Below are 14,311 nucleotides of genomic sequence, written 5' to 3'. Positions count from 1 at the left end.
CTTTAAGTTGGTTTTGTATCAATTCGCATAGGGTGGATCTATTTTTCCCTGTTGTTATAAAAACACCTCAAGACATGCATGACAGGTCTTCAGAGAATGCCGCTGGTTGCTGAGACACTGTGGATAATCGCACATTAATAAAAATTGACAAGGACTAGTTTTGATCCCAGGGTATTCCTGTCAGGATAATGGAATAGAAAGCTAACCCATTCAAATTTCAACCAGCTCAATAGAATGTCTTCTAGACGGACAGTGTTTTTGCAACACTCTTCCCACATCCTTTAAATCTTGGCTTAACGTATGAATTCAGACTGTCTTGGCTGTTGATCATTTTATGGTCATCCCTCCTGTGACAGGCACACTGCAAACAACTTCCGTCAAGAAAGAATTCGACGTTCAGCTGGGCCAAGTGCAGTTCGCCATCTGCACTGCCTTCAGAGTCCGTCTACAGAATGAAAGCTGATTTCATGCTCTCTGCAGCCCCTAGGCAAGGACCGAGCCTTTGGGAGAAGAGTGCTGGGGCATAGCCAGTTCTGGCCAGAGTGGGACTCCTCTCTAATGGACGATCTTGGGTCTGGGGTTTCCACTGGGTTGCCCTGAGGCTTTCCTGGCTCAATTTTGCTTCTCTTCCCGTTTCATGTTAGGTATTAAATCTGTATCAGAGTCTGAAGGCTTTCCCTGCCCAATGCTGCCCTTGATCTTTATCCCCCCTTTATCTTTCACAGATTTTACCACCCAATAAATCTCTAATATTCCTCCCTCCCGTCTCAGTTTGCTTCCCAGAGGATCTGAACTGACACACCTACACAATACCTCATCAGATGTATCTTTTTCCTTAAAACATGATGGAGAGATTTTATTAATTTGAATGTATAGTGTCTCCCTACCACAACTGTAGCCTCATTGAAATGCCTCTCAAAGAAAACCATTTATTGAGACAACAAAGCCTTTTCCAAACTGTGGTTTGGATCATCACGTTGTTCATGCACAAATGCCATCTTGTGGGGGTGATATTATACGTCAGCACTCCACACTAGAGAATGGGGCATTCTAAATCAGCACCCCACACATGAGCTATTTGGCAAGTCTTTTCAAGCGTGGAGTGGATCACAGCCTGAAGGAAACCTGAGCGTGCCTCTGGGGCTGGGGAGGGTCCCTGGACATGTTGGGAAGTGATAATGAGAGCGATCATGTTTGAATGGGGTTTATGAGGGCTCTCTGATGGGGCTTGAGAAGTCTAGTGCTTTTCTTCCACTTGGCATTTTGCATTTTTGGCACAAGATATGTTAAAGCTTGGAATGAGGTTATCACGAGCTATTTGTTTTGCCAAAGTACCAACTACTGTTTCAAGTCTTCTGTTCCCTCGTCTCTTGTTTGCTTCTGCCTTGCCAGGGAGACAGCTCTCATGTGACCACTGGTGGCCCCACTGGTAGCTGACAGTGAGACTGGTGGAGGTGGGGTAAAAGATGTAGCCAAGGAAATCAAACAACCTGAGTCCTATTGTTTATCCACTTGCAGCTTGCAATTTGGCACTCTTGCTGACTCTGTTGGAACCCCTCTCCTTATAAGGCATACCAGTTAGACAGTAGGCACATGCTTCTCTTATTATATAATAACTCAATACTGTGCATTGAAAATATCAATTCCTTCAGCTATGACTTTGTGTGCTCAACTACATGAAAAACAAAAACAAAAAGAAATCATTTAAAAGCATCAGTCAGGCATGCTTTCATTTAAAGCAGCAATAAGATGGCTGACGCACTATTTGAAGGAGCAGAATGTAAAATGCTGACACAGTTGACTGCCTCCTCCAGGGAGCCTTCCCTGACCTCTCCTTGGTTCTAGTCACTTTAATTATTCATTAACCCCATAGGCCCTTGGATATGTGCCTGTGTAACTCTAGTTGGTTTTGTATATTTTTTATGTTCTGCCTGGGAGTCGGAAGGAACTGGAGAAGTCATATAGAACAACCTCTAACTGAAACTAGGAAGGCCTCTCATAAAAAGTAGAAATATCTTAAGCAGGCATTAGTTTCCACAGTCACATTGTAGTGTGAAATCAAGTGTTGTTAATGTCACCTTTGAAAATAGGAGAGGCACATGAGAACTGAGGCAGTGTGGGATGGAGGAAGGCGAACCCATGCCTCTGGTCTCATTCTTTTTCCAGGGCATAAGCAACTTTATAAGTGGGATGGCAGAGAGAATCATCTATACTAACCATTTTTCATTTGTGTTTTTATCAGTGACAAATATCATATTTTATTGAATCAAACTATTCTACCAGATTTGTTACAGAAATTATTAGTCCCCCCACCTTCACTTTCCCTTCCCCAGAGGCAACAATTTTCAACTCTAATGATTGGCTCTCCACGGGTAACTCTAAATAATACATCTGTATTGCTACTTATTGGTTTTTTATTATTAGGCATTATTTGTTGACTTCCTACCATGGAAGATAGAGAATTCAGTTTTTTTACATTTCCCTTCACCATCAAATACCCTTCCAGTCCCTACTCGTTACCCCTCGCCACCCCAACCCCATCCTCCCATTGCAGTTATATCGTAATTTTGGTCAGATCAGTATTCAATATTTATATTTTTATGACTATGTAAATGGTATTTACAGCTGAGTCATGTAGGAAACTTATTCGTTTCCTTTCTTGAACAACTTTTTTGTTTTTCCTGGAGGTAATAATTGTCTTTTTTCTTTGTCTTTTTGTTTGCTTGATTTTCTCTGCACTGATATTAATGCAACCTCAAACTCACTATCAGTTGTTCAAATCCCCTGCCAGCCTGTTCAAGTACATCACCTGGTCAATTTTATTTTGGAGAAATCTTCTGGAGCCTTCCAGCCCATTCCTCTGTGGTCTGGTCACCCTTCACAGCTGGATCACAGCTGTTGTTCTGGGTCACGCTTCCATGTCATCCTGGGGATATTGTGGGCCTGTCTCCTGTGTTGGATCTCCCCTATTGCTGTGAAGGGGAGCAGAGTTTGCCCCTCCAAAATATGCCTCTTTAGGTGTATTGATTCTTTTAGGCTGGTCAATTTTAAGAAACAGCAGAGTTGGGAGAAGCTCTGAACACCAAGTAGAAGTTACGCTTTGTAAAAGGACATTTGCATTTGTGAGCGGCATCTCCACCTGTAAAGGTATTCCCCTCATCGAACCAGGCCTGCCTTCACTATCAATGGAGAAGACGATGGACGTAAATCTGTATAACAGTCTTCCCCTTGTTTACTGTTCTTTTCCTGGTAACTCCCCATAACTGACTCTCCATCCCCACCATCTTCTTTTGTCTTTAGCTGAAGGTAATATTTAAGGTTATGGCTTCCGCCCTTTGGGCAAGTTACTGTTTTCCTGGGTCTCTCCTATGTCTACAAAAGGTATACATGTTATTCAACTTTAATTTGTTTTTCTCCTGCTAATCTGTTTCATGTCAATTTGATTATTAGAGTAGCCAGAAGAAACTAGAATTGTAGAAGGAAATTTCTTTTTCCTACCCCACACCTGTATCTTATGTTTTCCTCTTCTTTATTTTAATCCCGCACTAGGGTAGAGCATATCCAACCGAAATTTCCTGAGAGAGAGTGAAGAGGAAGTGTGTTTTTTGAGGTCTTGGAGGTCTGAAAATGTCCTTTTCTATCGTCATACTTTACTGATAGTTTGTCTGAGTGTAGTGTTAAAAAACAAAATTCAACTGAGGAAATTTGAAGACCTAATTGGTTTCATTACGTGATTCATGAATGGAGCAGCATCCGATCTAGCAGCAGCTAGAAAGGCCTTTTGAGGGGTTGTACAAAATGGAAGGTTTTTATAGGCAGAAGGGTGAGGCAAGGGCGCTATTAACAAAAGAAAAGAACATATCAATATTTAGACCAGGACCTATGGTTTTGGGAGAAAGAGAATGGCAAGGGTTTTTATCACGCAGATTGTTTCTTCTTTCTATGGAGCAGGGGATGGAGAAGGTCCATGTGACAGATTACCTTACTGGTGCTTGACCAGAAAATTCCAGAATAATTGATTAAGATTATGTTTCTTATGTTGAAGAAGCAATTAGTTTAGGTATTAAATCTAGGTTTGGTACCTTGGGCTTTGGGACAAATGACGTCATTTTGGGCCTGTGATTTTTGTCTTTAACAGTAGAAATTTAAGCTGCAACTTATTTTCTCTCACAATTATGATGGCATGACTCTAATGTTCTAACGTTTAACAATGCAACTAAAAAGATTGATGCCATTTTGATTCCTGTTCTTTGTAAATGTGTTTTCTCTCTCAAATCCTGTAGGATTTTATCTTTGTCCCAATCACTCTGAAATTTCACAGTGGTTTACACTGATGTGGGTTTTATGTATTCATCAGGTGGAACATTTGGTGGGTCCTTTCCTTGTTAATTTCCTCCCGCATTTTGCTGCTTCTCTTGTTCTGGGGCTCCTCTTGTTTGCATATTAGACTTCTTAGAGTAGTTTCTATTTTTCTTAACTTTTCTGTGACATTTTCTATCTCTTTGACTTATTGCTTTATTTTTCTGGAAGATTTCTTCAACTTTATCTTTCAACCTCTCTGTTGGGTTTTTCATTTTTGCTACCACATTTTGAATTTTTAAAAGCTCTTCGTTCTCTATGAATGTTTCTTTTTAATAAAGCATCCTGATCTTGTTTCATGGTTGCAGTGTCTTATCTCTCTAAAGATGTTGATATAGGGTTGGAACATTCTTTCTCAAACTCTCTCTCTCAGTGTCCTTTTCCTCTGAATTGATTGATTAATATCTTTTATTTGTTTTGCTTTCTATCTTTCACATGAGGATTTCCTAATGTCTGATGGTCCTTGGTTTTCTTTACTATTCGAAACACTAAAAAGCTGATTGAAAGCTTCAAAACATGGGTGGCCCTTGTTAAATATTAGCCTCATTGTAAGGTGATCTGGATGGAACCCCAATGTCAGTATCTTGAGGTATTTCCTCTTGATCTGGCAGGTTTCGCAGAGAAAACCTGTCTAAAATCTACTCAGAGTGTGAAGACCTGGCTGTCAGTGTTCTGACAGGTGACAGTCTCAGAAATTTTGTATGCTGAGAAGTTTTGCATAGTGTATGTTGAAATTCAGGTTTCCTCTTCACTTTCCCACCGCCACCTGGGATTCAGTTTTCTCAGGTTTGCTGCTATGCTTTAAACAAGTTGCTGTCATTATTTTCTTTCTCTCCCGTTCTTCCCAAGCTTGTTGGTTTATGCCTTTTTAAAAAATTCAGGATTTGGGGAGGGAGTGAAAATAGATGTATGTATTCAACCTCCCATCTTAACCAGAATCTACTGTTTAATTGTATTTAGCATCAGTTTTGGCTTCACACGCAAAGTTTGGATTTGTATAAATTATGTACTCATATGCTTTGTCTTCCCAGATATTATAGTAATATTTGGTAAGTATCCTATGATTTACAATTATTTTCTCACTCTTGATCTCATTTATTTTTTACTTTGAGCTAGTGAGGTAGAAACTATTATTCTTCATTTGTACGCTTTAGAACACTAAGGTTTAGAGAGGTTGAGTCCTCTCCAAGTTCCATTAGTTGGTAAGGAGCTGAGATGAGACTCAAAACCAGATTTTCTGTCTCCATGTCTGACTTTTCTTTTGTGACCTGCATCAGACTTTTTAGTGAACGCTTTCTGTAATTGATCTGTAAAGCAGCCTATCTCACCAAGGGGTGGTTCTGCTAGGCGGTTCCTGCTCATTAATAGCTGAAACCTGCCTCCCTTAGCATCCTCCCACAGGTTCTGGTTCTGCCACCTTCAGCTCCATGGCAGAGATCTAGATTTTCTTCCCCATATACGGTGTTTAACTCTGTATTCAGCTATCATTGGGGTATAGATGAAGGTCAGTGGGGTTGTAAACGTTAAATAACTCTGAGTCTAGGATGTTGGATGTGTGTTGAAGTTTTTCTTGGTGATGGCAGATAGAGTGTGAGTGAGATGCCAGAATTCTCAAAGAGTGATGGTAGCAACTGATGGGAGGTTGGCAGATGACAGCAACAAGGCAGGGCAGAGGGAACATGGTGCATCTTCCCTGCCTCCTGACCATAGAAGTAGGTTGCAAAGAATCCATATATCAGATACACCGCGGAGCTGGAAGTAACAATGTGTACATTGGTTGAAGATGTGGAAGAATGTATTACGAGGGAATGAGGTTTAAATAAGGTAAAGTAGAAAGAAGTGGGCTGAGGGTTTGTGAAAGGCAGAGTTGGGAAAAAGTAAGCTCAGAGCAATTCAAGGACGTGGATGTGACCTTGAGTCAATTAAAAAACCATGAAATCCCCCAATCCCTGACATGCTGCGGAGGCAGTTGAGGACAATACCAAGACAGCCTGATTCTTGCTTCTGTCTCTCCCTCTTCGGATGGAAACATGCCTGTGGGGAAAGCCTGTGTCCTCACCTGTAGCATGCCCTGGCTTGCCACCTGGCCCACAGGGTTCTTTCTTGTCTGTCACTGCCAAAGGCATCGGGTAAAGGATTTGGTCTGAAGCCAAAGCAAATAGCAGCTGAGAGACACACAACAGTTGGCGTCTGGTTCAGATGGCTCTGGCGCCTTCCTAGACAACCCCCCTTACCCCAAAGAAGTCTGCCTGGCTCAATGAAAACTACAACTAATATTTGTGCAGCGCTTTGGGGTTTAACAGGCACTTTCACACATAGTATCTCATCCCATCCTCCCAACTATGCTGGTGGTAAGTTTTATGATTCCCATTTTACAGATGAAGAAACATGTAGCTCCATCCCTGATAACTCAGTGTAAGACACTGGGTAAGTCATTAATTCTCTCTGAACATCAGCTTTCTTAGGGATCAAATGGGAATGAGATTCATGGCAAAGCTGTTTTGAGATTAAATAGGATTAAGTGTGTATAGTGTTTGCACACAGTTGGCATCCATAATAGTTCATTCTATGTTTCTGCTTAAATGATTTACCTCAGTTCACTGAATAAGAGAAAGGCAGATTTGGAGTCACCAACTGCACTTGCCACTGAGAAGACGCCATTTCTAAAGGGAGAGAGGAATAATTTACAAGTATGCAGCTTCAGTGACTATGGTAGATTATAACGATGACCCCAGCAAATTCTTTGATCCCTAGGTGCATGCTTCTTTGCAATGTGAAATTGTCATCCTTCTCAGAAAAGATGGATTCTATTTCCCCTCCCTCGTGAATCTGGGCTGGCCCTGTGACTTGCTTTGATCAATAGAATGTGGCAGAAGTGACAATGGGTCTTGAATGCCTACTCTCACCTTCTTGATGCCCTGTGACTCCCATGTAAGAAAAGCCAGGCTGGTCTCTTTGAGGATGATGGACCACACGGAGAGAGGATCCGAGTGGTCCCAGTAGTCAGGCCATCAGCACAGAGGCACCAGACATGGGGCTGAGACCAGATGGACCAGGAGGAAATTGGCATTTCCTCCACTCCCCACCCCCTTACCTACCAACTAACAGCAGCATTTGACCCCAGGTAAGACCAGCAGAGAAACTGCCCAGTTGAGCCTTGCCCAAATTGAAGAACATGAACAAATAAATACATGAGTTTTGCTTTAGGCCACTAATGTTTGGGGTAGATTATTGTGCAGAAATAGACAACTGATACATGACTATGATAAGATATTAGAACAATGTCAGTAAGATTGCATAGATACTGAAATCAGGTCCAAAGGAACTCATGACATCCTCCGTTTCCTTTAAATTGTGTTTGCTTCTTCACAATCTGGTGGTCCTTTTGACTATAGAACTATGAACCTGATGATTTGCAAAGACCTCCTCCTTTGAGGCACATAATTCTTTGGATAAATAGATATGGTTGATCTTCCATTTAGGGGGCTCAAGTTCAGTCTCATTGCTTCCCACCTCATCTTTATAGCCAATAAAAGACCAGATATATATGCCTGATAGAGGGTCTTGGATATATTCTCAACATCATGCTGGGAGTCTGCAGTAAAGCTTGGGCCCAAATCTCTTAGCCTTGATCCCCAACAATCCCTCTGGCCATGTGGTAAGGGCATGCTCACCTCATCATCATCAGATTGGCATCTTAGAGACTTCGAAATTGTTCTGGAGCAAACAATGCTTAGAAAAGGGGATACAGAAACAGGGAAGATGAAAACAAGCTATTTCAGGGTGGGCTGAACTGATTACTCAGCTCTGACTGCCTGGGTCAACTTGAACATTTCAGAGGAACTTTGGTCAGAAGGGGCTGAGACGATTACTGAAAAACTTCATAATCAAAGTGAAACATCCAAGCAGACTTCCCTTCTCCGAGCAGGAAAAGTCAGGTTGTACTTTCCAGGTCACCTGGTAGTTCCTACCCTGGATTTACCTATGGACAAGCGAGAAGGTCCAAGTGACTTCATCCAGTGGAGAACAGACCAAGGGCCTATGGTCAGTGGGAAAATGCTAGTTCAATATTCATATGCTCATCTGCTTGTTTTTGAGTAAAGTGAGATTAATAATGTGGGTCACAAGTCACCTATGACGCATGTGTTGCAATCTGGGGTGCAGGTTGCTGTGTAGATTCTAAGGTTGCCCCTCCCCTTCTTAGGGTCAGTCCTGTTGACACTGTCTTTAATGTACCAGGATCTGTTTTAGTTAAGTCTCTCTCCCTCTCCCTTCTTGTTCTATTTGTCAGCAGCAGATAAGGCAGACAAGTCAGGGAGCAGAAATGGCTGTTTGGTTTCTGAGTTCTGCTTTCTTTGCACAGTCCTATGGACCATGAGAGCAGGTAGAAGAAAGGGAAGGGCACAGGCCCAGGACCGCCACTGTTCAGTCCTGGGTTCTTGGCGCAGTGGCATGCAGCCTCTAGCCCGCAGGCAGACAGCAGCCTTTGTGGAGGTGCCCAGGGGACTCAGGACAGTCTTCTGGGAAGGACATTGAGAATAAGGAACCCTGGCTCCAGCACTGACTGCTGCATGGTTTTAGGCGGGTTCATTAAGTTAATACTTCTGAGGCATGTCACAATTGCAATATGTTTTGAAAAGTACTTTTGAATCAATCCTCCCAAACCCACTGTAACATATGTGATATATGATGTGATTATTCTTATTTAAGAGGTGAAAAATCTGAGGCTCATGGAGGCAAAGTGATGTGTTAAAAGGCACAGAGCAAATACGAAGTAGAACCAGAATCTGCTGCCTCCAACCCCTTCGCTTTTCCCATCACTCTTTGCCACCCCTTGTCAATTAATTTCTCATTGCCCAAGTACCAACATCATTGAAATAATGAGTTTTACTGGGTACTTTCTCTGTGTGCGGTAAGCACGTTACCTGTGTATCACATTTAATCATTTAATCCTTAAAATAACCTGTGGGCAGGAACAATTTTTATCCCTGTTTTACAAATGAGAGAATTGGGGCTTAGAGAGATCAGAGACTGGTCCAGTCAAAGCCCACACTCTTAGCCACCTTGCTATATAAGTTCCCATGGTAATTGGAATGAATCGCCAAACCATCTCCCTCACCAAGTAATGGGTAAAGTAATTTTGGAAGATAAAAGTCGATGGTAGATGTGAAAACACTTTTTGAAAGTTAAGCATGTGTGGCATATATAAAAATCTCTACTCCTGTAGATCTCATACTATAAGAAAGCTCAATCTAACTCCCAACAACTGACACAACCACAGATCTTCACTGACAAAGCAGCAGAGACAACCAAATAAAGAAGTGGCAAGGGGAGGATGCTGGAGCTCAAGAAGCATCAATCCTGGAGGACTTCCTGAAAGAACTGAGTTTTGCTTCAGTTCCTGACAATAAGGCAGGCACAGAATATAAAAGAGGAGGCATTCCAAGCAGAAACACTGGCCAGCAGGGCCAGGCTGCTCTGTCCAGGAGAAGGTAAATAGGACTCCATGTAGGGATAGAGGCTCTGAGAGGAGAGAGTGGAAGTGGGTGACACTTTTGAGGCCACAGCCACAGCAATAAGTGTGTGTGTGTGTGTGTGTGTGTGTGTGTGTGTGTGTGGAGGGAGAGAGAGAGAGAGAGAGAGAGAGAGAGAAACACTCGCCCTCATCTTCTGCAGAATCCTGCACGATAGCTTCCAAATTATCTTAAACACAAAACAAAAACTCATCTTCTGCTGACCACTTCTTTTTGCCACAATCCTCTATCTCCCACAGAATCAAAACACATTCTCTGATCATGGTACAGAATCTTGCTCTCACTTGTGGGCCTTTTCCATGGACTTTTATGTCTCTATTTATTTTGTGTGTTTCATGAGTGGCTCATGCCTTTAAAGGAAATGCACCAGCCGTGGCTGGGCCTGTCATTATAGCTCTTTGCTGGCTGCCAGCTGCACTCACCCCACTCCTGGGATGGGTGAGCCTGGGCTTTTAATTTGCTGTGACAGGAGATAATTGTTGCTTGAGTTTCCACCTCTGAAAATAAACCAGGGTGGTGCTTCCCGGCTGGGAAGGCAAACTCACCCCTGGAGCCTGTGCCAGGGGAGGTTTAGCCAGGCTTGGAGTGGCCAGTCTCCATGTCTCTTACCCCCTTTCCTTTTCTGGATTTCAAAACATACAATTGTTTCCTTTAAGAGCTCAAGATGGCAAAGTTAAGAAAGTTCAGGGAGACTTTCTGATAGTATATGAAAGAATTTTGGAGGTGGGATTCTGTGAAATTTCAGACTCTGGAGATACTAAACCCACCACTCTGGTCTAGTCCCCCGTTACAGCTACATTCAAGTTCAAGCACATCATAGCCTGTCCACCAGGGCTATCCTCCATGTCTTTTTCTTCTTTTTAAAATATGACATCATGCGTAGAAATATCTGGTCAAGGTCTCACCAATCAAAGCACTTTGAATTGCAAGTCAGGTCATGGGTTTTTAGATAATGGGCAAGACCCTTCTCATCTACAAAATGAGGTAGCTGGAGATGACCTTCTAAGGTTCCTTCCAACATAGGAATCCTTTTATCTTGAACTCCATTCTCAGGCTTCTCACCATAGCTGACCTGCGTGCAAAGTATGAGGAAGCCTGAGTGAGTCATACAAGTTCAGGTGATATAAAAATGCCTGGGAATTACACATTTCAGCTATGGCTTAGGACTAAGATAATACAGAAGGTGAACCCAAAGGCAGGGGAGCTCAGAGTGGTAGAGAAGAATAAATCCATGAGCACCCTGCCCATATGTTCTGGAGCCCTGTAGAAGGTCCCTCCTATGCTCTAGGTTTCTCTGTTCAAATCCTGTTCCTCTACTGGTTAGCTGTATGACCTTGGGAAAGTTACTTAACCTCTCTCCCTTTCCCCATCTATTACATGGGGAAGATAACAGACCTGCTTCACTGAGTTGTCAGGAGGTTTAAGATAGATAGGATATGCCATTTGTTAAACTCACTAACAATTTTAACTCTGCTCCTTTTGGGCACCTGGTAAGATTACATGTCCATAGTCCTTTGATGTTGAACTTAGTCATGTGACTTGCCTTGGCCCATGGAATGAGAGTGAAAGTATTCTGTGTTGCTCTTTGCGGAAGCATTTAATTGCCAGTATAAGATACCAGTGTACTCCTTTCTTCTTTCTGTGGCAACTGGCAAAACAATAGATGGTGGAAGCTCTGTTATTCCAGTTTAACATATAAAAATGTGGAGTGGAGCCCCCCAGCCAAACTGCCCTGGGCTTTTAATGAGATCGAAAAGTAAATTGTCATTAGCCACAAAGATTTTGGGGTTATTTGTTACTACAGCATAAACTACCCTGCCCTGTCTATAACAGTATATGTGAAATGCCTAGCATAGCCTCTAGGACATAGTTACCTCATAGTAAATGATAGTTCCTATCTTGATGCTTATGACAAAGTCTAGCATGACCACTATCTTTTGAAGCAACATACAGAATCTTGCACAGTTCTGAACAAATGCTTGTACACTCTTTTATAGTAACAGAGGATGAATTTGAAGTCACTGGAGGCTATCAGAGCCCAGGGAAACACTGTGCCCAAGAAAAGTGAAAGTCTTTCCAGGATCTGAACAGGGAGGACCACTATCTGCCCAAGGTGAAGAGTGAAGTCATTATGTGTTTCAATTTTCACCAACCAGAAAGTAGGTAGTGGAACAAGTTATTCCTGTAACCACTCTCAATGAAGGTATTTCTCAGGTATAATTCTAATGCATCCTCTGCTCAGAGTAACAGGTAACAGATGCTGGGTACTGATTCCAATATTTGGCATTGACTAGCTAGTGCAGACACCAAAATCTTTGTTCATGTCGATACATGTCATAGGAATATTTTTCCTATTAAACTCAGTAAGTTATAAAGTTATAATAATTTCAGTTACATTAGAGTAAAGGGAGACACAATTAAAGAATCTGGTCATTCTTTTCCCAGAGGATCTCTAGTGACAAAGGAGTTTATTACAGGTAGAGAAGCGACAAGGTAAGTAGAAGTGAAGAGCATGATCTTTGGTGCCCATGAAACATAATTTGCATCCCAGTTCCTGCACTTAATTATAAGGCCGATTGTGTTCAAGAACTTAGAACTGTTCCTGACACCTAGGCAACTGTCAGTAAATATAAGTCTCATCATATACAAGGGGTTGGTTGATAGTTTTTCACATTTCTGTTATTGCTTTAGTCATTTGTTCATTCAAAAATATTTAATTCAAGTTTTCTCAGTACTACAACCTCATTTATTCTTCCCAGCAAGTCTATGAGCGTGGTATTATTGTTTTCATTTTATAAGTAATGCAACTGAGGCCCAAAGACAGTAAGAATCTCAAGACCACCTCACTGGTTAAGTAGAAGAGTTGGGCTTTAAACCCAGATCTGAAATAGAGAAGTCCCACAAAGTCACAGTCTGTAGAGAAGTGGATCTTGGGGGTATATTAAAAAAACTACACAGCTCCTAGCAAAGGAAAAGAGTTTCTTTTAATACTACCCAGCCCACTCTAAAGCCCAGTGAGCTTGACCTTCATAGGGATGTTTAATATAGAAAGGTATGCTGAGAAGGAGTGTGAGTCATTGCCTGAGCGCAAATACCATCTGTGTAGGGAATGTGTGGTGAAATAGGGGAAATGCACATCATTCAAGAGTGTCTGACTCCCCTGGAGGCCATGCAGACCCAACATAGCAATTGAGAACCAGCACCCCTTGCTCTCTGGTCCAGGAGGTCTCCAGAGAGGGGATGCTGACATGGGCCTCCAAACCAATCCTTCAACACAAGTCTAAAGTTTTTCCAGTAAGTTCAACATCTTGAACATCTTACCTTCTCATACCATCATTATATGATAAAGTGATTCTAGCCCAGAAAAAAATCATGGTTACAAGGGGATTTTCTTTTTTTAGAGTCCAATTAACAGTGCACATAAAGAGCATAGAAGTATCACCAGTATTTCCTGGACTAAATGGGGGGTGGAGAGAGGGTGCATAAAGGGCCGGGGTGTTTTATGAATTATCAATTTCTTTGATAAGTTAAGTTAACCTTTAAGCTTTGTGAGCTGCTGCCAAATTGGAGAATAGGGTGCACTGTATTTCATTACCATTCATTCATTCAACCAATATTACTAAACAAAGTGCGGCTAGTTCTCAAGACTGCAAAGATGAATTCCCTGCCCTGGTAAGGGAGAGAAGTACTCCCACAGAAGGTTCTAGAAAGGGAGGGTCTATTTAAAAAGTACTAGCTGTTCAGGAGGAGGTCAGAAGACCCCCTGGGCTGAAGACCACAGCATTTGAGACAGGTATTACCAAAGTATTTATATTACTTGGAAGCCAATGTTCTCGTGCTTCCCCAGTTCTGTTATAAATGAAACACGCTAACATGAGTGCCTACACATCAATGGCTCTTGGCCCTTTCCTGCATAATTGCAGGACCCTGGCACTGCTGTTGGAACCCCCCGGGAAGTATTGGGAACCCTAAGTGTGCTCAGGAGCGGGTGCGTGCATCCTCTGGCCAAGCCCTGTAACGGAACCTGCTTCCCTGCCCCTGCGCTGCTGTACCTCCCAGGTCCTGTTAGATGATGCCTCTGTCTTTAGTACAAAAATGCAAAGACTACCCTGCCCCCCCAAAGCTCACAAGATTCCACATCTGTGGCACCCCATTCAGCCTCTGAGTCACCCATTCCAGGGCTCAGTTTGTGGTTCCTGTGGGGACAGAAGACCCCAGACTGGGCACCTTCTCTTGGCCTTTCTCTCAACTCAACCCCATCCACCTAATCACACTGCTCCTTCACCCAAAACAAAAGGGTCTGTGTACATCAAGTCCTTCAAATGATGCCTGGGAGGGGAAGTGATCTCCCTTAGAGAGGCTCCACAAGTCATTCAAACTGGGTGAAATTGGAGAGCAGCAAATGCAACTTGGATGGG

This window comes from Rhinolophus sinicus, linkage group LG05, assembly GCF_036562045.2.
Source record: "Rhinolophus sinicus isolate RSC01 linkage group LG05, ASM3656204v1, whole genome shotgun sequence".
In the NCBI taxonomy this organism is placed as follows: Eukaryota; Metazoa; Chordata; class Mammalia; order Chiroptera; family Rhinolophidae; genus Rhinolophus; species Rhinolophus sinicus.
The sequence above is the reverse complement of the archived record's forward strand: the minus strand, read 5'-3'. Positions refer to the sequence as shown.